This window comes from Balaenoptera musculus, chromosome 10 (genome assembly GCF_009873245.2).
Source record: "Balaenoptera musculus isolate JJ_BM4_2016_0621 chromosome 10, mBalMus1.pri.v3, whole genome shotgun sequence".
Classification (NCBI taxonomy): Eukaryota; Metazoa; Chordata; class Mammalia; order Artiodactyla; family Balaenopteridae; genus Balaenoptera; species Balaenoptera musculus.
The window spans coordinates 70,706,059-70,729,666 of NC_045794.1; the positions used below are offsets into that span (position 1 = coordinate 70,706,059).

General features: G+C 33.7%; 1 protein-coding gene across 1 annotated transcript in view; it reads right to left on the reverse strand.

Moving 5' to 3' along the window:
- MGAT4C (MGAT4 family member C) overlaps positions 1-23,396 on the reverse strand; it is a 50,225-nt gene extending 26,829 nt beyond the window's left edge. Inside the window, exon 1 of the mRNA XM_036866663.1 lies at positions 23,352-23,396. The gene's annotated coding sequence lies outside the window, so the exon portion shown is untranslated. The remainder of the gene's footprint in view (positions 1-23,351) is intronic.
- Positions 23,397-23,608: the final 212 nt, after the last annotated feature.

The window sequence follows — 23,608 nt, forward strand, 5'->3', positions numbered from 1 at the left end:
TATTTAATATCAGAATTCAGATGTGGTACAAAGTTTTACAAGCCATGCAATTTGGAGACATATTCTTTGGACCTATGGAACTATTTACTTATCTTTACTACCTCACATATCTGCATACATATGTATAGGAATAAAGATTCTGCCTTTGTAACACTATGAATATCTATTATTGACCCCAAATCATTGCTCATGGAGGCAGATAAAGTGTTGGTTGTACAAACTTCTTTACATTTCTTCTTGGGAAGACACTGTGGGGAAATCTGTATGCTACTTTTCATAAACTCAAGAAACATGCTCATTTATTAAAGGATTGATGCTGATATAAAGTGACAAGTGGATTATTACATAGTAGAACCGCTTGCTTAGGGTGCATATGCTTGTGCATGTTATCATGTTTCTGGAATGTTACTTGGATTATATGCGACAAACCACCAAATGTTAATGAGCTCAGTTCTCTCCCTCCAGCTCTTTAGGGTAAAATCACACCTCCCAATGCAAACTATTCCATGCCCCATATGAAAGGATGGAAGAAAGGAAAACCATATTCCTACCTACCTGAATGAATGTGGCTACGGTAATCTCCCCCAAGGCTCTAAACTGTAACTTAACAGTCAGAATCAACAGTCAGAATGCAAAAGTAAATTACATTCACCACATCACATGGGCTGGTATCCAATACTTAACCTCGCATCAGGGAAAACATGAAAGCAGTCTTGCAGTCAACCGTTCATCTGTCTGACATGTGCCACTATGTGCATCTGACTTGCTTGGCTTGCCTTTTTTAATGTGTGCCCAATTTGTTTTTCTACATTGCTTTGTGGAAGGCTGCACATGCCCTCGGGGCAGTATTCAATACTTTCCAATGAAAAGAAAGAATGTTGCTGACATAGCAAAAGCTTCAGGATGCCACGAAAATGAAAAGTGTCTTGTAAAACATGATTATCATTACATTTTGTACAAAAGGCTCAGATATTCAGATATTGATAGGAACAAATGTAATTGCTTTTTCCATTTAAGATTTTTTTTTTTTTAACAGTCCCAAGTTGTACTGTCCATTTGTAGCTATAGGTGGTAGCGAAGTGGAAAATTATAGAGGCTAGACTATTCCATAGGGTTCACAATGATGACCAGCGAGATTTATTTTCTGGTGCTTTTAAGCTTCAATTCAGATAGAAAATGTGTAGCATTGATAGGCTGAAGGTTTTCTGCCACTGACTATAAAAATAGGAAAACTTGAGATGAGGATTGGGAAGAAAGTAGTCTTTTTCAACACTGAAGCTAAGAAAAGACATGTACTTTATTTACCAACTTCTCTTTTAGAATATCATTCTCTTACAGATTTCTAATTTCTTTCCAATGAGCTGAAAAAGACCTGGCTAGAGTAGAACCAATAAAAGCAAACATTGAAGTAACTACTTCAGAGAGAATGCAGGAGTTAGTGCTAAGGAAAGGTATAGTCATGAAAACTGTTTTAAGTTGCAGTGAGGAAGAAAGGAATAATGATAATGATGGTGATAACTAACTCATTCAGAGGGCTGTGAAATATATTTTATTTAATCTTCCACAAAACTCATGAGGTAGATAAGAATATATTTATGATTTTTCTCACATTACAAATAAGGGAACTGAAGATTAGATAGATTAAGTGATGTGTCCAGGTACAGTATTGAGCAATTATGCTATGTAGATATGATAAACGACAGGTTTTCTTTCTAAATCTCTAACTTTTTATGCATTCCAGTCTACTCAAAGAGTTTATCTGAGAGATGTAAAAATAAGGTGCTTCCAAATCAAGTTAAAATTTGGTTAAAGCAATACTATTGAAAAACATTAATGATCATATTTCTGTCACTAATACATAAGATGACTATTTTTCCCCAAAGGAATTGTGCAAACATTTATGCACAATTACTGATATAGTATAAAAGACTATAAGATGTTGTCTCAATAAAATTGCCACACATTTTTGTACGCTAATGGATCAGGTAAACTTTAACTTGAATTCAGTAATACGAAATACCAATTTGAGTAGATACATATGATATATGCATATATATATTTTGTTTAAATAATATGCTGTATTAGAATAGTGATTGCCTTTCTCTTTAAGTAAGAATTGTTTTTATTAAGCTTGTTATTAAATTCTAAAATCAGAATGAATAAGTCTGTTATACATAATTCATTGCCTATTTATTTATCCTTTCATTCAAACACAGATAGAGTTCACAGTAAGTACCAGGGATCTGTGCTAGGCACAATGACTGTAATTTCATATCCAACTTAACTGGAACAGAAAAAAACAAAACAAAATAAAACCTTACAGAGGGAAGTAAAATAAAACCATAGAATGTGGTTAGAAATACTTTCCTGATAGCTGTTATCAGGAATTTTTAGAAACATTAAGTGATTATTTAGTCTGTGTTGCCCTAGATGTTAAATATTGCTTTTGTTCTTTCAGCATTTATTGAAGCTTCACTATGCACATGACATTGTTCTAAAAAGAAAAGATTAATATGCCCATGTTTTTGCACTGCTGTTTAGTGCAAAGGAAGGTAGATGTGCCAGAATTCGATCCAAAAAGTGTTACACATACGACTTCAGAAATGTGCACAAATTACAGTAGAAACACAAAATAGGGAAAGAAGAGAGTTGTGCTGTTTACTTGGGAGTGGATGTCTTCAGGAAATATCCCATAGAAAAGGTGACAGAGACAGGAAGCAAGATAAGGGTGGGGAAGATTCCAGAAAAGGGTACAGCAGAAAGCAGCTTGTAGAGTGTAACATTTGTAACATTTCTGTTTTATGAAGTTTTCTTATTTTCTTAAAATCTTACTACCATCTAAGCAGAAATAGTACAAATTAATACACTACAAAGATCTTGACAAATAAAATGAGCAGACTGGTTTCAGACTTTTATTCCATAATAATTTTATTAAAAAGGAAGATAATGAGAAAATATCTTGGGACTTCTGAAGAAAAATGCTATTATCCCCTAACTGCAGTTCACAAAAGTTATCTTTATTTTCCAGGAGCGAAATACAGTATTTTATTCTGATATGTAAGGTCTTAGAAAATAAAACACTTAAGTATTTTTCTTTTAAAAAATCATTAAATATTACTCAGCCATAAAAAGAAATGAAATTGAGTTATTTGTAGTGAGATGGATGGACCTAGAGTCTGTCATACAGAGTGAAGTAAGTCAGAAAGAGAAAAACAAATACCATAATGCTAACACATATATATGGAATCTAAAAAAAAAAAAAAAAAAAAAAATGGTCATGAAGAACCTAGGGGCAAGATGGGAATAAAGACCCAGACCTACTGGAGAATGGACTTGAGGACACGGGGAGGGGGAAGGGTAAGCTGGGACAATGTGAGAGAGTGGCATGGACATATATACACTACCAAATGTAAAATAGATAGCTAGTGGGAAGCAGCCGCATAGCACAGGGAGATCAGCTCAGTGCTTTGTGACCACCTAGAGGGGTGGGATAGGGAGGGTGGCAGGGAGGGAGACGCAAGAGGGAAGAGATATGGGGATATATGTATATGTATAACTGATTCACTTTGTTATAAAGCAGAAACTAACACACCATTGTAAAGCAATTATACTCCAATAAAGATGTTAAAAAAAAAATCCTTAAATATATCCACTAAGTCATTTTAGAGACAAATTAAGAACCAATAATGGAGAGACATGGTGAAAAACGACTGCAGTTCTTCTTTTACTTAATTTTGGTTCCAAATTCAAGAAACCAATAGGACTTAGGTATACTCATGTTGATTTTGAATCTAAGCAGTGAAGTTGAATTTTATGTTAAGTAGTACAAAGCTCAGTTGCTCTTTTGTACCTTTGAATTTTCTAGAATCAAGAAATATGTTTATAAAACTGTACCCAATGTTCAAATAGAATACATTACTCATTGTTTATAGCCACTTGAAGCAGTAACTGGATTTTTTCAGTTCATGAACTTGCTTATGACGGCTATAACATTAACATAGTTTGGAGTTTACAAGCGTAATTGCCAACAAATTTTGGTTCTGGTTTATTCCCATCAGAAAGGTAGTTGTACTGGGTAACTTAAAAGTCACTTCCATGTCAAGAAACTTGAGGAGTGAATTTTTTTTCTGTATCTTAAAAACTCTTCCTGGGGCTTCCCTGGTGGCGCAGTGGTTGAGAATCTGCCTGCCAATGCGGGGGACACGGGTTCGAGCCCTGGTCTGGGAGGATCCCCCATGCCGCGGAACAACTAGGCCCGTGAGCCACAACTACTGAGCCTGCGCGTCTGGAGCCTGTGCTCCGCAACAAGAGAGGCCCGCGCACCGCGAGGAAGAGTGGCCCCCACTTGCCGCAACTAGAGAAAGCCCTCGCACAGAAACGAAGACTCAACACAGCCATAAATAAATAAATTAACCCAAAGTTTAAAAAAAAAAACAAACTCTTCCTGAATGAAAATGTCCTACATCATATGTCAATAAATCACCTCTTATCTTGTATAATATTATCTTACATCTAAGATCTGTAAATATTCTTATATATTTACTAGTCTTAAATACACATAAAATTTTAACTATGTAAAAATGCATAGAGGAAAAGATTAAAGAGCTACAATGAAATATTAATATTAGTGTATGCACTTCATACAAGTATGGATGGTTGCTACTTTCTTTATATTCTTCTGTATTTCCCAGTTTTGTTAGTAGGCATATAATATATTTAAAACAATATATTTGTAAAAAAAAAGCACCTAAAATTCACATATATTTTAAAAATTATGCAAAAAAGTGTGAAGCAAAGATACTACAAAGAATTAGTTCTAAAGGTAAAGGTTGTATGTGTTCGGAGCCTAGGAGTGTTTCAATTCTTCTTTCTCTTTTCATATGTTATAATATTACTGCTCATATATGGATTTTATGGACAGTATAATTTTCATTTTTAAGAAGGCTCATAACTGTAGTCCAATATCTAAATGGACAACTTAGGCCATAAATTTCTATATCATACAGATTGATAAATAATTTCAGGTTGACTAAAGGTGCTAATTCAGATATAAGAAGACAAATATCACTAAGTATCCTACAACCTGCTCTTGGTGAAACTGAAATAGTCATTTCCACAGTTAAATGCTCTAATGGGAAGCCTGTAAGTATCTGTGGCCTAGGAATATTTCTAACCATAGTATAATTGACATTTTAAAAAATGTATTTTTAAAGTCTCAATTCCCTTTATTCACCTTGTTCTCAGAAGTCTTAAAAATTTCTAATATATCAGTTTATTTTTTTTCAATTCCCAGGCTCTTAAGGTTAGGATTAAGCCTAATAATATTAACAGTTGTATGACAATCTTGGTTCATTTAGTTTACTTGCACATAGAAATAGAATCAAGACTTTGTCTTTTCCTGTTGGTTACTGATTTCTTAAAGTAGATCGTCAAGTAATTTTTTTTTTTAAAGAAGTAAATGAATTTAAAAATAGACATATTAACCTAGATTCATTATCAGTTCCTCAAACATAATTTTTATACCAACCTTTCAGTCTCTCCTCTTTTTCATTCTCCCATGGTATGAATTACTTTATTGATTAGGAAGCTATGGCCTGAATGCATAATGAAAATCCACAATGAAAACTCATTTTAGAAAGAAATTAATAATTTTAACAGTGAAAACCAACTTTCCTGTGTTCAGTCTTGTCATCTATTTTGCATTATTTCCCACGTGAACCCCAAAATCACTGATCGTGGAACTGTGCAGATAATCAAATAAAATGAAAGAATTACATAAAATATGTTTTTTCAAGGCTAATATCTAGCTCTCTCATACTAAAATAGTTATATTTCTATATTCAGAAGCTAAAGATATTATTAAAGATTAAACAGTTTTGAAAATGTATTCATTATTGAAAAATTCATACAATAATATTTTCATATGTTGTTTTAGGAATTATATAAGTTAATGAGGAAACAGGCTATTAATATAAACCTATGAAAAAGCACTAAGAAAATTCTAAATTTCAGGGGAACTTATTATATGATAGGCACTGTGCTACAGGATTTTCTACATGCATTATCTATTTTAATCCTCCTAAGACTCCAATAAGTGGATACCATGGTATTCATTTTTCAATTAAGAAAAAATGAGGCTTTGGGGAACACTTAATAAACTTGTCCAGGGTCACATCGTTGTTGAGATTCAAGTCAAAGGCCTGACTTTATATACTATGCTCTTAAATATTATACTATGCTCTTAAATATTATACTATCTTGTCTCTCTTCATATAGTGAAAGTAATTCATTATCAACTCGATTCTAATGCTTAGCCTTCCTGTACAAAAAAACGTATATATTTGTATGAAAAAAATTATATCCATATATATATTTCACCTGCCAAACTGGCCCATGGTAGTGAATGACAATGATTAATTAGGAGGAATACTGTTCTGCAGTTATGATGGCATGTTTATGTAACCAGTCCTGAAATCTCATGTTTTTGCTAATATAAAAATAAAAACAAATTTGCTGTAATAAACAAAGGAAGGGTCCAAGTCTTATTCATAAGGAGTGGGGACAGAAAGAGGACCTATAGTACTTTCATTTTTAAATGACACAAGTAATGCAAGGCTACATACAATTAGAAACAGTGAACGTCCTCCTCCACCACACCCCTAAATTCCTACTAGAGATAACCAGTTCCCTCCATAATTTAATTTTCCAGGGTCTTTTCTCCACACACACACACACACACACACACACACACACACACACACACACACATGCACCTTCTTAAAATAACACACATACATTGAGTCACATTGTATGTATTATGTCTTTTTTTCTCTTCACGTATGTTGGAAATTTTTCCATGTCAGTACAAATAGGGTACTTTATTCTTTTAAATAGCTGAACAGTCTAGTTGAAACACCTAATTATTTGACCCTTGCCTTATAAATATACATGCTAGTTGTTTCCAAATATTCTCTATTACAAAAAATGGTACAGTAAAAATTCTTGTCATACATTTTTGTGCATAATTTTTGGTAATAATCTTATAAATGAAATTTCTGGGTCAAAGTGTAGGTGCGTTTATGGTAGATACTGCCAACTTCCTTTAACCTTGTAATATATTCCTGTGTATTAAATGTAACATAATTAGAACCAGTTCTGTGTTTATTGTCAGCATTTCAAATAGATCTCCTCGCCTCCCAATAAATTTAAGCAGATCTGAGAGATTGCTGTTGACAGCTTAGTTAAATAAGCTTTCTTAGCTCTTCCAATCTGTGTGATTGTAATTCCTCCAGAGCCAGAGACATTACTGAAAGGGGTCCTTTTTAATTAAGGTAGCAACAACAATGCATTTGTGTATGGTACCATTTGCTAAGTAGACAGTGATTTCCACAGAAAATGTGTCTACTTCCATCTGCATTGGATTTGGTTTCTAAAATCATTATTAACCTGCTCTCAGTATATTATGAAAAAATATGTTCACATTCTTAAAAGAAAAATAGCAACAAAATAAAGACATAATGAAACACTGGTAGGAAACCTTCAGGAAAAAGAGGATTTTAACTTTGATGCTACACCTCACAAACAAACAAACTGACCATATAACATCACACCAGAAGGTGAAAAGGGCTGCAGAGAAACCCCGTAGAAGCATTTTCATGGGTATTTTTCTGGCTTATGGTCCCTTTGATAGCTACGTATTAAAAGAAGACTTTTTCTGTCTTCCTTGTATCCTCAAAAACAATGGCCAATGACTAAGTTAAAATATCCTAGCAAGAAGCATTAAAGATCATTGGAAATGTTTGTATTTTCCAAAAATTTTTGTTTTATTACATTTTTATGTTGAAAATCACTAGTTTTTCATTTGTTCCTCATTGGTTATCCTGATATTTAATATTTAATTACTTAAGTCAAATTTTATAGTGTATAGGTTTTCCATGAAATTCATATGATGAAAAACATTAACTGAGAATATATGTCATTACAGACTACACATTTTTTTAAAAATAAATTTATTTATTTTATTTATTTATTTTTGGCTGCGTTGAGTCTTTGTTGCTGCGCGCGGGCTTTCTCTAGTTGCGGCAAGCAGGGGCTACTCTTCATTGTGGTGCGGAGCCTTCTCATTGCGGTGGCTTCTCTTGTTGCGGAGCATGGGCTCTAGGCACGCGGGCTTCAGTAGTTGTGGCTCGCGGGCTCTAGAGCGCAGGCTCAGTAGTTGTGGCGCATGGGCTTAACTGCTCCGCGGCATGTGGGATCTTCCCGGACCAGGCTCGAACCCGTGTCCCCTGCATTGGCAGGAGGATTCTTAACCACTGTGCCACCAGGGAAGCCCCAGACTACGCATTTTAACTGTTTTCTATCTGGTTAAGAATTCTGGTCCATGTCTTGGCTATTGTAAATAGTGCCTCTATGAACATAGGGGTGCATGTGTCTGTCTGAATTATAGTTTTGTCCAGATATATGCCCAGGAGTGGGACTGCTGGATCATAAGGTAATTCTATTTTTAGGGGTTTTTTTATGGAAAAGAAGATGTGATATATATGTGTATATATATATATATATATCACATATATGATATATATATTATATATAATGGAATATTAAACAGACATAAAAAAGAATGAAATAATGCCATTTGTAACAACATGGAAGGAACTAGAGACTATCATACTAAGTGAAGGAAGTCAGAAAGAGAAAGACAAACACCATATGATATCACTTATATGTGGAATCTAAAATATGGTACAAATGAACTCATCTACGAAACAGAAATAGACTCACGGACGTAGAGAAAAGACTTGTGGTTTTAAGGGGGAGGGGAGTAAGGGAGGTATGGATTGGGAGTTTCAATAATGTGTATAAAGTAATTTTTAAATGGTAATAAGAAGAGAAAGGTTCTTAGGTACAAATAAACATTGATATTAATATACAAAAAAAAAAAAAGAATTCTGGTCCAATGGAAGCAACTTTAGTGCCCATCAACAGATGAATGGATAAAGAAGTTGTGGAATACATATATAAGGGAATATTATTCAGTCATAAAATATGAGGAACTTTGGTCATTTGCAACAACAGGAATGGGTATTTAAGGCATTATGCTAAGTAAAATAAATCAAACAGAGAAAGATAAATACTGTATCTAAAAACACAAACAAATAAAAACCAAAACAAGACAAAAAGCACAAGCTCATAGAAAAAGGGATCAGATTTATGGTTACCAGAGGCAGGGGGTGGGGAGATGGAGAATAGGATAAAGGTGGTTAAAAGGTACAAACTTCCACTTACAAGAGTAATAAGTACTAGGGAAGTAATGTACAGCATGATAACTATAGTTAACACTGCTGTATGATATACAGGAAAGCTGTTAAGAGTAATCTTAAAAGTTCTAAAACAAGGAAAAAATTTTTCTTATTTTGTTTTCTCTTTTTATTGTATATATATAATATGATGGATACTAACTAAACTAATAGCTGTAGTCATTTCACAGTATATGTAAGTCAAACCATTATGTTGTACACCTTAAACTTATATAGTGATGTATGTCAATTATAGCTAAGTCAAATTGAAAAAAAATTAAAAGAAAAAGAATTCTGGTATCATATTAAAATATTCTGGTTAATGAAAAATTAACCATTTCAACTATTAGTGAAAAATTTGGAATTTATGCGAATACATGTAACACTGAAACTATGTTAAACATAACAATATTTCATGATTCATAAAACAGTTCAGGATCTTTCAATGCCCCAATCATCATTATAGTTTTTACTATAATTTTTCAGAGGTTTGACTAATTCTAACATTCACCTCACTTTGCTAAGCTTATCTTTGAAATAATAGTTTAGTCTTTAATGCACTTATTCATTTTTCCTAGAAAAATATTATACATGTGCAGTAATAACTCATCAATATAAAATATTGTAGATACTAATGGCTTATAATCAATATAATATTTGATTTTATACATTATCCATTGACCTAAGATATTTAAATTTTCCAGCCTTCGAAAGTTAGTGTATCTAGTCCAGAAAGCATTAAACACATGCTGTTAAAACTGTTCAATCAACAGTCATCTCTAAAGAACATCTTGCAATTTTCATAGCCCTTTTCCACACTCCTTTTTACAGTCTTTCTTAAAACAAATTTGGCCACGTCACTCCCAAGCATGAGACATTCCATTATTCTATTTGCTGATGGCACAGAGTTCAAATTCTTTTGCATGTCATTGAAAGTTCCTGTCACCTTTTCTGGCCCTAGTAGTTGACAGCATTCCATCTTAACATCATGTGCTATGTCTATTCAAATATTCCCCACTCCCCACCTCAGCAGCTCAAGTGACGCTCCCCCTATGAAACATTACCTGATTTTTCCCTCCTTTAGGTAGAAGTAGTCAGTACTATCTTTGGGTCATCTGTGCAACTGATGTATCACCTTTAACACTTCATTGAAAGGATTTCTTTACACGATATTTTTTTTCTAACAAACTGTAGGTTCCTTCAAGTCAAGGAAACTGTCTTTATATTTACTTTAGTATTTAGAAAAATGTATACCTCAGAAACATTCCCCGACATTTTTGATGGATTATTAATTGATGAATTTACCATTTGAGAATGCAGACAAAAACATCTCTAATTAAAATTTGAGAAACTCTTAGTAGAACTCCAAGGAGTATGTTTCTAACTATAAGACACTATTTTACTTTTCTTTTTGCTATTTTGTATGCAAAAGTGTGGGTGAGAGTTTGATCCTGCTGGGAGATTCTGGGGGTTGGGAGTTAAGATCACTGCATTAAAACAAAAGCTGTGGTAAAGGAAATAAGAAGGAAAAACCCATACTATAGCTAAAAAATGACCAAAGATTTCTTACTGCAAATTTATCTATATTTTCACTTAACATGTAATTATTGTGAACTTTTACTATTATTATACCTTTGATCATTCACACTGGTGTACCAAACACTTTATTTTCAATTTTCTAATTATTGTCTGTAGCATTTAACATAGTGATAGTCATATGATTGGCACTTACAAAAGACCTTTGAAAGACTGAAAGAAGTAGTAAAATGCCTGATGCTCTTTAATGGACAGGGATATAAACAGTAGAGGCAGATAATATCCAGATTTATATATAACCAGCACATTGAGCTTTCAGTAAGGGCCAGGCTCTGTGTTAAGAATTTTATGTGCTGTAATTCATCGAATCTTCACAATAAACTTGTAAGATAGGCACCATTATTTTGTCATTTTACACATGTGGAAACAAGTTTATTGAGATTAAATGACTTTCTTAAAGATATATCACCTAGAAGTGATAAAGGTAGGAAGGACTCAACTCAGAGGAAGTTGATTTCAGAGCCCACAGTCATAACCACATGCATTCTTTCTACTTTGAACTTGGGATGAGAGGAGTTTTCTGGTTATTTCAGCATAGAATACCATATAATAAAAGTTTTATTTTGTACATTTTTGAGATCGAAGATTAATTTTGAAAAGGACAAATGAGCTAAAACCAGAAAATAGGTTTAATAAATCAGTCCCTAAATGCAGAGACACAGGGAAATCACTCTAAATGGAATCTTGACAATGGATTAGTAATGGAGCAACCATTTTACATAAGGATATGCCTTTTGAAATCAAATTACGTAAATGGGAAAATAAGGTCTATTAGTTCTTGAAGATTATCTCTATTTTTATTGGAATAACTAGATGTCTCTAGGTAAGTTTGTAAATACACAAGGGAACAGATCAATTGGATTAAAAAAAATCAAAGTTCCAGTACAAATTGATTTTTTTTTTTATTTTCAGAGAATTTTAAAACATTATAAAACCAGTTTGAACAATCCAAAGCTTCAGTATATTATTTTGTTCTATATCCAGAGATTTTTTTTATGACACAGTCTCTGCTGTATGGTATTTCTTTAAAATCATTGCTTTTTTGTAATTTAATTTGAAAATGTTCATTGTTATACACATAAAATCTCTCTAAATGTAAGACCTCTTTTACGATATACTCACTTATTTGCAATATAGTCAAATTTTAATATCAGAATTATATTTCTAGAAAGTGATCTTAGGAATCATATAGTTGAGTATTTTTAGTTGATAAGGTTAGGTGAAGAATTACAATGATCTATGTTTTGTGTATCCATTCCCTTGTGTGTTACATCACATTCTTTTTAAATTTTTCATTTATTAATTTGTCACATGGATAAACCATGAAGATGCAAATATGAATATAATATTTCCCCTCAAAAAGCTTAGAGTCTCTTAATAAGGAGTCTTTTAAATTCTAATTGAATATCAAATTACACTCAGCTTAATAAGTACCTCTGTTTAGCAGAGCTAGAAAGGGAGAACACTGCTCCTACCCAAGGGAACCTGTAAATACAAGTTAGCCAAACCACTCAAGGTTTGCTACTTGCATCTGAGAGGTGATACAATCAAATAACAGTAAAGATGGGAAGCAGAAGGGGATTTCCTTGTCATAATCTTACTGTGAGTTAGTCATGGAGTTACAGATAGTATTTTCTTCAAAATATATATTATTTTCTACAACAAAATTGTCATGCACATGTTCAGTAGGTGTCAGCATTCTGCTGGGGGTTGGAGACAGATAGTTGCATAATCAAGACAAATTTTTTTCTATCCTACTGCAGCATACCATTCTATAGAAGCCAATTTCCAGAGCCTACCATCTCTACCTGGATATACAGACATTTGTAACTCTACGTGTTCTAAATCAAATTCATTTTCTGCCCTTCTCCTCAACTCTCCTTACATCTGTTCTTGGGCCTGCTGTCTTATTTTGGCTAATGACAGCACAATGCCTCTGCACTGCTGCAGGGGGTGAAAATCTCAGCATCATTCCTAACTCTTCCTCTGTTGCCCTCACTTATGACACACACCATCCCACATGTAGTAAGTAATCAAGTTCTGTCAATTCTATCTCAGAAATGTCTCTGATATTTTTTACTAATCTTTTTTACCATTTTTTTCCTGACTCTCCTGCCCCCTCTAGAATATAAGTCCCTTGAGAGCAAGGACTTTAACTGTGTTATTCACTGCAGTATCCCTAGTTCTAGAAGAGTTCCTGGCACATAGTAAGCCCTCAAATGTTTGTTAAATGATCAAATTAAGTCCTAATTCCAAAATAACATAACAACAACTAATATTTTTGGAGGATCACTATCTGCCAGGCACAGGGATAGTGCTTTGTAAAAATTTTATACTTAATCCTCAAAGTTAGAATAGATTGGCACAACAAGGTTGGTTGGACTCAGAGGCCCATGTTGGTAGCTACAGGGTTTTACTCAGTTGCCCTACTACAATATTATGATTTATAAGAAATATATATTTGGTCTTTGTTCACAGTTCCAGGCTCAAAGCTCCCAAAACATTTGGCGCTTCCTAAGTGCTGAAAGCTTAAAGGTGTCTCTTATTTATGTTAATAAGGTGACTTGGGAATGCACTAAGGATGGGGGCTGGTTGCCAGGAGAACCAGCCGTGTGATTAGAAAGTTGGAAATTTCAGTCCTACCCCCCAGACCTCCTGGGAGATGAGAGGGGTTGGAGGTTGAATCAGTTGCCAATGGCCAATGATTTAATCAATCAAGCCTTCATAATAACCCAAAAGGATGGCGTTCAGAGAGCTTCCAGGCTGGTGAACATGCTGGGAGAACAGCACACCTGGAGAGGGCATGGAAACTCTGTGTCCTTTCCTCATACCTTGCTCTATGTATCTCTTCCATCTGGCTGTTCCTGAGTTATATCCCTTTTTAATAAACTGATCTACTAAGTATGATGTTTTTCTGAGTACTGTGAGCCACTTTAGCAAATTAATCAATCCTGGGAAGGGGTCTTGGGAACCTTTGATTTATAGCCAATCGGTTAGAAGCACAGGTAACAACCTGGGCTTGCGACTGGCATCTGAAGTGGGGCGGGGGGGCGGGTGAGGCAGTCTTGTAGGACTGAGCCCTTAACCTGTGGGATCTGATGCTACCTCCCAGAAGACAGTGTCAGAATTGAGTTGAATTCTTGACACTCTGCTGGTATCTGTGAATTGCTTGATATTGTGTGTAAAGCACACCCCTGGCCTCCCCTTCCCCCCCACACAAACTTTGGAGTTGGGTCCAAGAATCTAAAAGACTTACCAAAATCTACTCATTTCTACAGTTCATCTACCATGTTATTAGCATTATCTCTCTAAAGATTCATTATAATTCTGTTTTCTTATTTAAAACCTTTCAAAGATTTATACCTCCTTGTCATTCCATGTTAGGTGCATTGTAACTTGACTTCAGCCTGCATGTCTAGTCTATTTTTCAGGGATTCCTTTCTAACAATTAATATTATAGCTACGAGGACCTACTCACTTCCTAAATGATGCCATTTACCTTATCATGTGTGTGTTTGTTTCTATTGTTTTCTGTGCCTCGAATTACTTTCTCCTTGTCTGCTTAATTAACTCCAATTCACCCTTAAAACTCAGCTTCAAATCTCATCCTCATGTGCTTGAAAGAGATAATGTGGCAGCTAGATACATCGGAATTTGCATCCTGGATTTCCTACTTACTGATTGTGTGATTTTAGGCAAGGTCTTAATCCTCAGGTTCTTCATTTTAAAACTGGCACATTAACACCTGACTTCAAGGGTTATTTCTTTGACTACAGGAGATAACAAAGCAACTAGAGCTTGGTACTCACCTCCCAAAAAGTCTATCAGATCAATTCTGTATCCCAACATCACCAGTTGAATAAACTGCTCCCATTTAGTTCACATTTCTATTTCAAAACTTGTAGCAATTATATCTGTTTAAATTTCCATATCTAACCATCTGCCAGTCACCAAGTAGATTGTAAATAAATAAATGTTGAATTTATTGCTGACTGAGATATAATCACATGTAATCAAAGTATACTATACTTTCTTAAGCCAAATATAATTTGTGGAGGTTGTTTTTATTATTCTTTACTGCTAGTAATAAAGAGGTGATGGATTCTGTGCTTACATAAGCTTTCTACACCTTTTACATCAATAGTCCCACACAGTTTTATCTGTTCAGCATTAGAATCAAACAATGAATTAAATAGAATGACTCAGATTAGAAAAGGTCTCCAGCCCTATCAAGCCTTGTCATAGTTTAAGGTAAATGTAAATGTCAATGTCAGGTCAGAAAAGATAGAGTTGAAAATTAGGGTGAGTCATGGGAAAGAAAGGCAATGCACAGCCAATTGGAGGGCGGGACTGGATCTGCTATCACACATGAGGAAAGCTATAACGGAAACATTGCTGGTCCAGTGCTGATTTTAGTATGCTTTGTAAATAGTTTATTTAAATACATACAAACTGCTTTTCAACTCCTTGGGCAGAGGTACGGCCTGGTAAAAACTAGTAGAGTCTTCTCCCAGTGTCATAACCCCAAATTTCCCTTCTGCTTCTTGTGGCAGTTATTGTTTCCTGCTTTGCAAAGTGTCAGGAGGCTGGGTCCCCAAAAAAAGGGGGGAGGGGAAAACTTGCTGAAATATTTCTTGGAGATTAGAAATTAATTTATTGTTTTCTTATATTCATTTTCTTCAGAGAGAAGGGGGCCACTTACCTAATTTAAAACCACTGCCCATGATATTAGTGATTACACTTTATATTTACACCTAATAAGAAACTTTACAAGATAGCTATATTACAATTAGATCCTGGCTCAGAGTTTTCCTTTTATTCATTGATGAATGTGTGCAACATTAAAAAGAACTGTGAAAGTGTACGGTTACAGAATAGAACAGAACAGAATGTGTCTAAGGTTTAATTTTAATTGCATGTAACTGTATTTGGATGGACAGCTTAGAGAAAACCACTTAATGATAATCAAATTTCTTAATTACAAGTAGCAATTGACTTGGACAGACATTTGTTGTGCCTATAATCCTATTAAAAGGAGCACTTTGGAAATCCAAGTGTTTTTTTTTTTTTTTTCCTGCATTGGAAATATCATTTTTCATGACAATGACTTGTAAAGGAAGGAAAGAAAGAAATGGTCATATATGTTAAGTCATGCACTGTTTTATAGAAAAGGCAAAGGAGGCTCAGAGATTAAATAACTTGCCTGCATTCACACAACTATTAAATTACAAAATAAAAATCCATACTTAGTTTTGTACATTTTGAAATCCCATGCTAACTGGTGAAAATAAAAACTGCTTGCAAATAGTCTGTAGGAAATTTGTGAGCTATATATAGTCTGATGTTTGTGTCCCTCTTCAGATTCATATGCTGAAAAACCTAATGCCCAAGGTGATGGTATTAGGTGGGGCCCAAGGTGGGACCTTTGGGAGGTGATTAGGTGATGAGAGTGGAACCCTTATGAATAGGATTAGAGCCCTTATAAATAAGGCCCCTGAGAACTAGCTTGTTCCATCTGCCATGTGAGGATATGACCAGACCAGAAGTTTGCAACTCTAAAAAGGACCCTCACCCACTCATGCTGGCACTCTGATCTTGGACTTTAGCCTCCAGAACTGTGAGAAATAAATGTCTGTTGTTGATAAGCTATCCAGGCTGTGATATTTTGTTATAGCAGTTTGAACAGGCTAAGACACTATTTCTATAGATTGATACTGAAGTTGAAATCAGTATGATTGTGGAATAAAAAAGAATACAGTCTATGCTAGAGCTCCTCACTTCACTATGCATTTATGAGATGAAGCTTGTAACGTGTCTTAATATTAGTGAGTGTCACTACCTGTACCTGGTACTACATAAGAAAAAGCACATTAAATGGAAAAGTTTACCCACCTGTATCAATGAGTAACAAACACCTGTTGAGAAATCTATTATGCACAAAGCATTGAGTTTTTTAAAGAAGGTTAAAGAGGCAAGACTAAAAACTGATTAGCTGCAATACATATTTATGCATTGCTTTCTAATAGAATATTAGTTATATCATAATCTGGAAGAGAATGTTTATAATTTACTCAGTGGCTCAAAGCATACTTTATTTTATATTAAAATATTTTTTAAATGACTTAAAAGTCAAACTGATAATCATAGGATATCAATCTAAAAAGGAATGCGAAGATCATTAGTCCAACCACAAATTTATGCAGCAGAAAATAAATAAATAAATAAATGCTAGAGAGCCCAAGTGACTGATGCAACTTATCAATAGGACAAAGGCACAGTGGGGTATACCAAGTGAAATGGTAGGTAAAACTGCCTAATGCAAATTTATATAAATTGTTATTTCTGTTTATTTCTGTTCCTCTCCCATTCTCTCTGGTTTTGCACACCTTTTACAGTTTTATTTGAGTTAAATTTGTTTAGTATGCTAAACAAATTTAATTTTGCTCTCATGCACTTTAATGCATGAGAGCAAAAAATTTAATAAATTTTAAAAGACAGAGCAAGACTAGATTATGAGTGTGTGTGATATCAATATTCATACATACATATCAATATGAATGAACATCAAAAACAAAGCAATATATCAATTGGAACAAGGCCTAAAAAACAGGAATTTCATGACAACATCTGCAACGTTCCAATGATGTAGGTTTCACAAAAAGTAGCCAGGTGAGGGAGATTCTAGGTTCTAACAGAATTGGCTTGGTCGATGCAATGTGTGAAAAAGGAAGAATTTCAAATAAATATCTAGATTTCTTTTAAAATTAGAGTGTATAGTAATAATGGGCTTTCATTCCCACACTGCCACAACTGGCTGGACCTAAGTATTAGCTAATCCCATTTAGATGGGGAAGGCTTTTTCCAGTTTCATACAATCTCCCCACCTCCAATTTCTTAATATTTTACTACTGAAGTGCATTACTCATTTATATTACCTATATGATTCTAGACAGTTGAGTATGTAACATCTGATCCAGAGGAAAGTGAACCAAGCTGTAAAAGGTTTTAATATTTTTGTTCCTAATGCTATGGTTATCCTTGAGGTAGAGAGAGATGCAATATACACACTTTAAGCATTTTCCACCCTGATAGAAAAGGAAAAAACAGAAAACAAAAAATCTTGTCATTAGATGTGAATCTCTTAGCTTGATTTCACTAGATCCTTACTCATCTGACCTCATATTTTGTATTTTGATAATCAGAGAAAAACACTGTGGTCTTTACTGTATTTGTCTCCTTATAAGGAGGAACTGTGTTCAAATTATATTTTTTGGCTATTTCTGGTCTCTGTGAAACTGAATTTTGATGATATATCCATAGTATTATATAGTATTATTTGACTATAATAAGATTTTGCTGATTATGCATACACGTATGTCCAACTCAAATAATATATATATTTCTTATTGTAAATTAAAAAATTGGCAAAGTTGCCATCCATTTCGATGTCTTATGTATTCTTTTTAGTGTGAGTCCTTGTGTCAGGACCTGGTTATATCTGAAGCCCTGGTTACAGGTAAGCATTTACAGTGTAGGGCCCAAACTAATGAATTTTAAATGATAGCACTATTACTTCTAAATATGTCCTAACAGATTCCTACAGCACATACAACAGAGTCAAATCTATTGAAAATGAGGCAAAGAATTACCTTTACCTTTTTTTTGGGGGGGGGGGGCGGATCTAGGATGCTATGGTTAATTGACAAAATGCCCCAAATTCTTCCTTGTATGTTCCACCTTTTCAATATGACTATAACTTCTCTCATCGAGAGGTGGAGCCTGTTTTCCACACATGAATGTAGGTTGACTTTTCTATACATTCAGCCAAAAGAATGCTGTAGAATTAATAGTGTGCAATTCTAAGCCTAGAACTCAAGAGGCCTTTCATGCTTCAACTCTCCCTCCGGGAACACTCATTGCCATGGGAATAGGTCAGGCTAGCTTGCTAGAGGTACAAAGGCCATCATCTCAGCCAAGGCCATCCTAGAGCAGCCAGCTTCCAGACAACCCAGTAGCTGAGTGCAAACACCTGAGTAAGCCAAGGGAGCTCAGTCAAGCCCAGCCCAGACTGGCAGAATTGTCCAGGTGACCTGTAGACTCAGAGGGAAAGTGCATTGTTGTTTGAAGCCACTAAGTCAGTAATTTTCAAAGTGTCATCTAGGGTTACCTGGGATCTTCACCACCTTTTTCTGTGGAGCTGCAAGGTCAAAACTACTTTGATAATTATATTAAGACTTTATTTGTCTTTTAATTCTCATTCTGTCAAGAGTCTACAGTGGAGTTTTCCAAAGTCTTCATAATGTTTTATATCAAAACCATGAATACAGTAGCAGAACTGAGAACCCAACAGCCTCCTACTGAGCCACATATTAGAGATTAGCAAAAATGAAAACCAACGCTACCCTTCTCACTAAATTTTGCTCTGCTTAGAAAATGCAGCTATTTTTCATAAAAATACATTATTTATGAGTAATAGGTTTATTGTTAATGTTAAAGGAAATGATAAATATCTTAAAATTTATATTTTAGTTTCTAATACAGTAAATATCAATGTGAAATGCATGTAAACAAACCTCTTTGGAGTCCTCAATAATTTTTAAAAAAGGATCCTGAGAACAAAAAACCTGAGAACTGCTACACATTTCTTATTTATTTAGCATTTCCACATAATGAGAATAGCAGTTTGTTCCTCAAGTAAAAATCACTATGCTTTGTCCCTCATGACATAATTCCCCTAGCACACTGTGCAATTCTAAAGCCTTATGATCCATACCCTGTGGATATATGTACTTTCATTTCTAGAGAAATATTGAGTCATTTTCAGTCTTATCATTTTATATTTTAAAAATGGGGCTTATTCCCTTTCTAAAACACATGCAGATCAATATCAGTCTATCTAATTTGTAAGCAAATATTTGCTTGCTGATTTTATACAAAGCAATAATTTCCATGGAACACAGAAATACAGAAGCTGAGAATTTTAACTAAGAGAGCATCCATTCAAGGTTTTGCCAAATTTAGCTTGGGGTTGAAGGTTAAAGAATCCCAGTGGGGTTGTAATAATATGCACTTGGGGAGGTTAAGTTGCTCATAAATTTTATTCTACGAAGATCAAAACTAAGGATTTTGAACTGGGTATGCTTCACTGCTCTAACATTATGTAAAGAAATGAAATAAAAAGTGAGAGATGACGACTCAATTCCTGAGAAGTCCATATTTATAAAAAAATGACAGATAGGTAATATGGGATCAAACATCTGCTGTGATGAAAGGATTATAAAAAGTTAAAATTTTCTGCAGGCTAATACTGCATACTGCAATGCAAGACAGCTCACTACAATATCTCATATGAAGCTGGATAATTCAACTGTATTTGAATAAAATAGCTTCTTTTGCTTAGTATTTTGTTATTAACTCTTTGATTTAGCTGTAGGTAGTTGAGTAGTGAAAATGCAGGAAGTAGAAAATGTAATTAAGGAGCCCTACCCCTCAATGCATTGAACGGAAAAATGAACTACATACACTACAAATATTTGGGACAAAACAAATTACTGTGAATTTTAATTGCTACTAGACACTGTTGAAAAATAAAATTTAAAAAGTAAAACAGCTTATGAAAATGAACTCGGTACTGATTGATTGAAATTTATGTTTGAAAATTTCCTCCCTCCCTCAAAAAACAGCTTGTTATAAATTGAATGATTTTGTACTGATATTTTCACATTATCTTAAAAACTCCAGAAAAATAACATGTGTTGTATTTTAAAGTAAAAAATAATAATGGATTTTATATTAAAAAACATAGCACATGGACATTTTAATACTATTTTCTACAAATAAATCTGGCTGATTTAAACCAGTGTGAAAGTGCCAGCCTCCAAAGGGAGTAAACAGAAATTTTTCAAATGTTTACGCTGGAAAATGACAACAACAGCTGCTTTATATACACATCTTTCACGTGAGTAAAGAGAAGAAAAAACTTGTGTACGTGTCCTCTCCAATTTTAGCCACCTTTTCCAACTACCATATGGGTAACTTCATTAGAGAGCCCTCATGGGCATTTTATGAATTGCCCTCTTAGTTAAATAGTAAGCATTAATGGTAATTACAAGAATATCAAAAGCAATAAAATTAATACCGTGTGATTTGGGAGTCTAAAAGATTAGAAGAGGAACGAAAATTATGTGTTTTTGTTTTCTTCAAAAGCAGAATCAAAAAAGACTATACTCCTTTTCACTCTTGATAGGGCTTAATATTGTAGTTTAGCAATATTAATGTGATAAAGTCCTTGCTTCAGGGAAGAGAAAGAAGTAACAGAACCATATCAGAATTATGAAGGAAAAGGTTGGAGACTTGTAGAGGTAGAAAATTAGTTTGAATTGAAGTTTTAGCAGAGGTCAACTATTTAAGTTGAGTCAAAAGAGAAAAATCTCACTGCATACACCATCTGTGAAATATAAAGAATTAAGTATTAGCATTTTTAGTAGACTCTAAACACTTTATTATCTGCTTCAAGCCAGTATACTGGATCTATATAGCCAGCGTAAATTCCTGATGAAAGCAACTGAATAAAATTATGTACACAAATGTATGTGCATACTTTTAAAGAATCTTGGATCTGACATGAAAGAAATCTGCAAAGACTAAGATCAAAGTAAAAGCAGGAATCCTAAGAGGTATCACCAAAGCCAGCATACAACATGAGAACTTCTAGAGATCCTCGGAAAGCTTGAGCTTCCCTTTTGACTGCTTCATGAGGATAAAGGGAAAAGTATGGTAGAAGACTTCTTCCATAAAATGAGAAAGAAATCTCATGGGGAAAAAGGGTCTGAAAGGCAATATACAGTCTTGTCCTTAGTGCTGGCTAGAGAAAAAAAAAAAAAAAAAAGAATTCATATTAACAAGTTGGTCCTCATCACAGACCTGAAATCTACATCCATGCTATTTGAAAGCATTTAGTTTAAAAGCAAAGCATTTAGTTTAAAAAATGTCCTGGATTAATAGTGCCCTTGAGTGACTGGTAGAAGCAAATACTTTAAAAATGGAACTCCAAGTCTGGCCTTAAAGAATTTTCATCAATAACATTCCACATGTGTGAGATTATAGTCAAAATCACAACACACAAGGAAAATAAGATTTCACAAGTGAGAACAAGAAGGAACTGGAAGTGCAATTAGAACCATGAAAATTAAAATAGAGGCTCAACTGAAAATAAGAACAAGAAAAACAGACTATTAAATCTGTAAAACACTCAAGTGGAATTTTGTGTCAAGAATTATAAAATTAAAAGAATAAAAAGAGATTAATTTAAAATAAATCACAAATACAGATCAAATCAGTGAATGGGATATAGACTCAAAGAATATGATATTAAGAAAATATGAAATGATTTGGAAAAAAATTAAGAGACATAAAAGATAGAGAAAAATGGAAAAAGTCACACTAAATGAGGTAATGACCAAGGAGTTCCAGAATTGCTGAAAGGCATCTATCCTCAGATTCTAGAAGGCCAACAAGTCTAAAGTGGGATACATAAAAATTATACACGTTATAACCAGCTTCAGAACACCAAAGAACAAAGAAAGATTTTAAAAGCAGCCAAAGAGAAATAGCAAATTACCTATGCAGGTATAACAATTAGACAGACAGTTGACTTGCCATTAATAAATGGAATCCAGAAAATAACAGAATAAAATCTTCAATGGTGTCAGAAAAATCTCTGACAATGTAGACTCACAGTTCAGAGAAACTATTTTCCAAGGACTAGAGCAAAATACAAATACATTCAGACAAAGAAAAACTGAGAAATCTTCACTAAAGGAAAGTCTAAAAAATATACTTCAAATAAATAGATAAGGTTGAAGTTCTAATAAGAAGGAACAGTGAAAAAATAGTGGTAAATATGTGAGTAAATCTAATATAATATTAATTTATAATACAGTAATAACAATATCTAATTCTTGGAATAATAGAGCAAAAATACCCACAGAATTGATAAAAAAATCTGATGGCTCATGGTAATTAAAATAATCTAATATACTTGTATTTTAGAAGGAAGTTAAAAATATTAACATGCCTCTGTGTGTGTGTGTGTGTGTGTGTGTACTCATTTGCTCTGAGAGATATCTTAATTGTATTAGTTGTAATAGTATATTTTATTTTTGTTCTGTCGCTTGTTTTTTTCTTTTAGCATCAATAAAATTTCCAAGTTTTAATAAAAATATCAAGTTACATGCTTTGATAAACTCAGAAATTTCCAATAAACATTCTCTAGAGTTTACAGTAAAAGTAGTATTGTTGAACAAATAGAATGTATGCATATAAAACTAATGAGCAAATACCCTCAATTTAGGCATGCATAACTACCCTAAGACAATTTGACTTATGGAATATCTTTGATAATATATTAAAAAATTTATAGCCTCTCAAACTTCTACTGTGAATGACACCCAATCTCACCTTAAGAAAGAAGTTGTTCACAATCTGTCCTGTGCAGAAAATGTTGATACACTGGAGAAAAGAAAGCCCAATATTACTAATACAATCCTCTTGTTTATTATTTATTAAAGGTAAAAAAAAATTATTCTAATTTGTTATTCCCATGCAATCATATTATATTCATATTCACTAGTTTTCTAAATTGAGAGAAAAATATAGAATAAACATTTTAACATAATGCTTTAATATATATATCTCACAGAACAATTCTTTATATT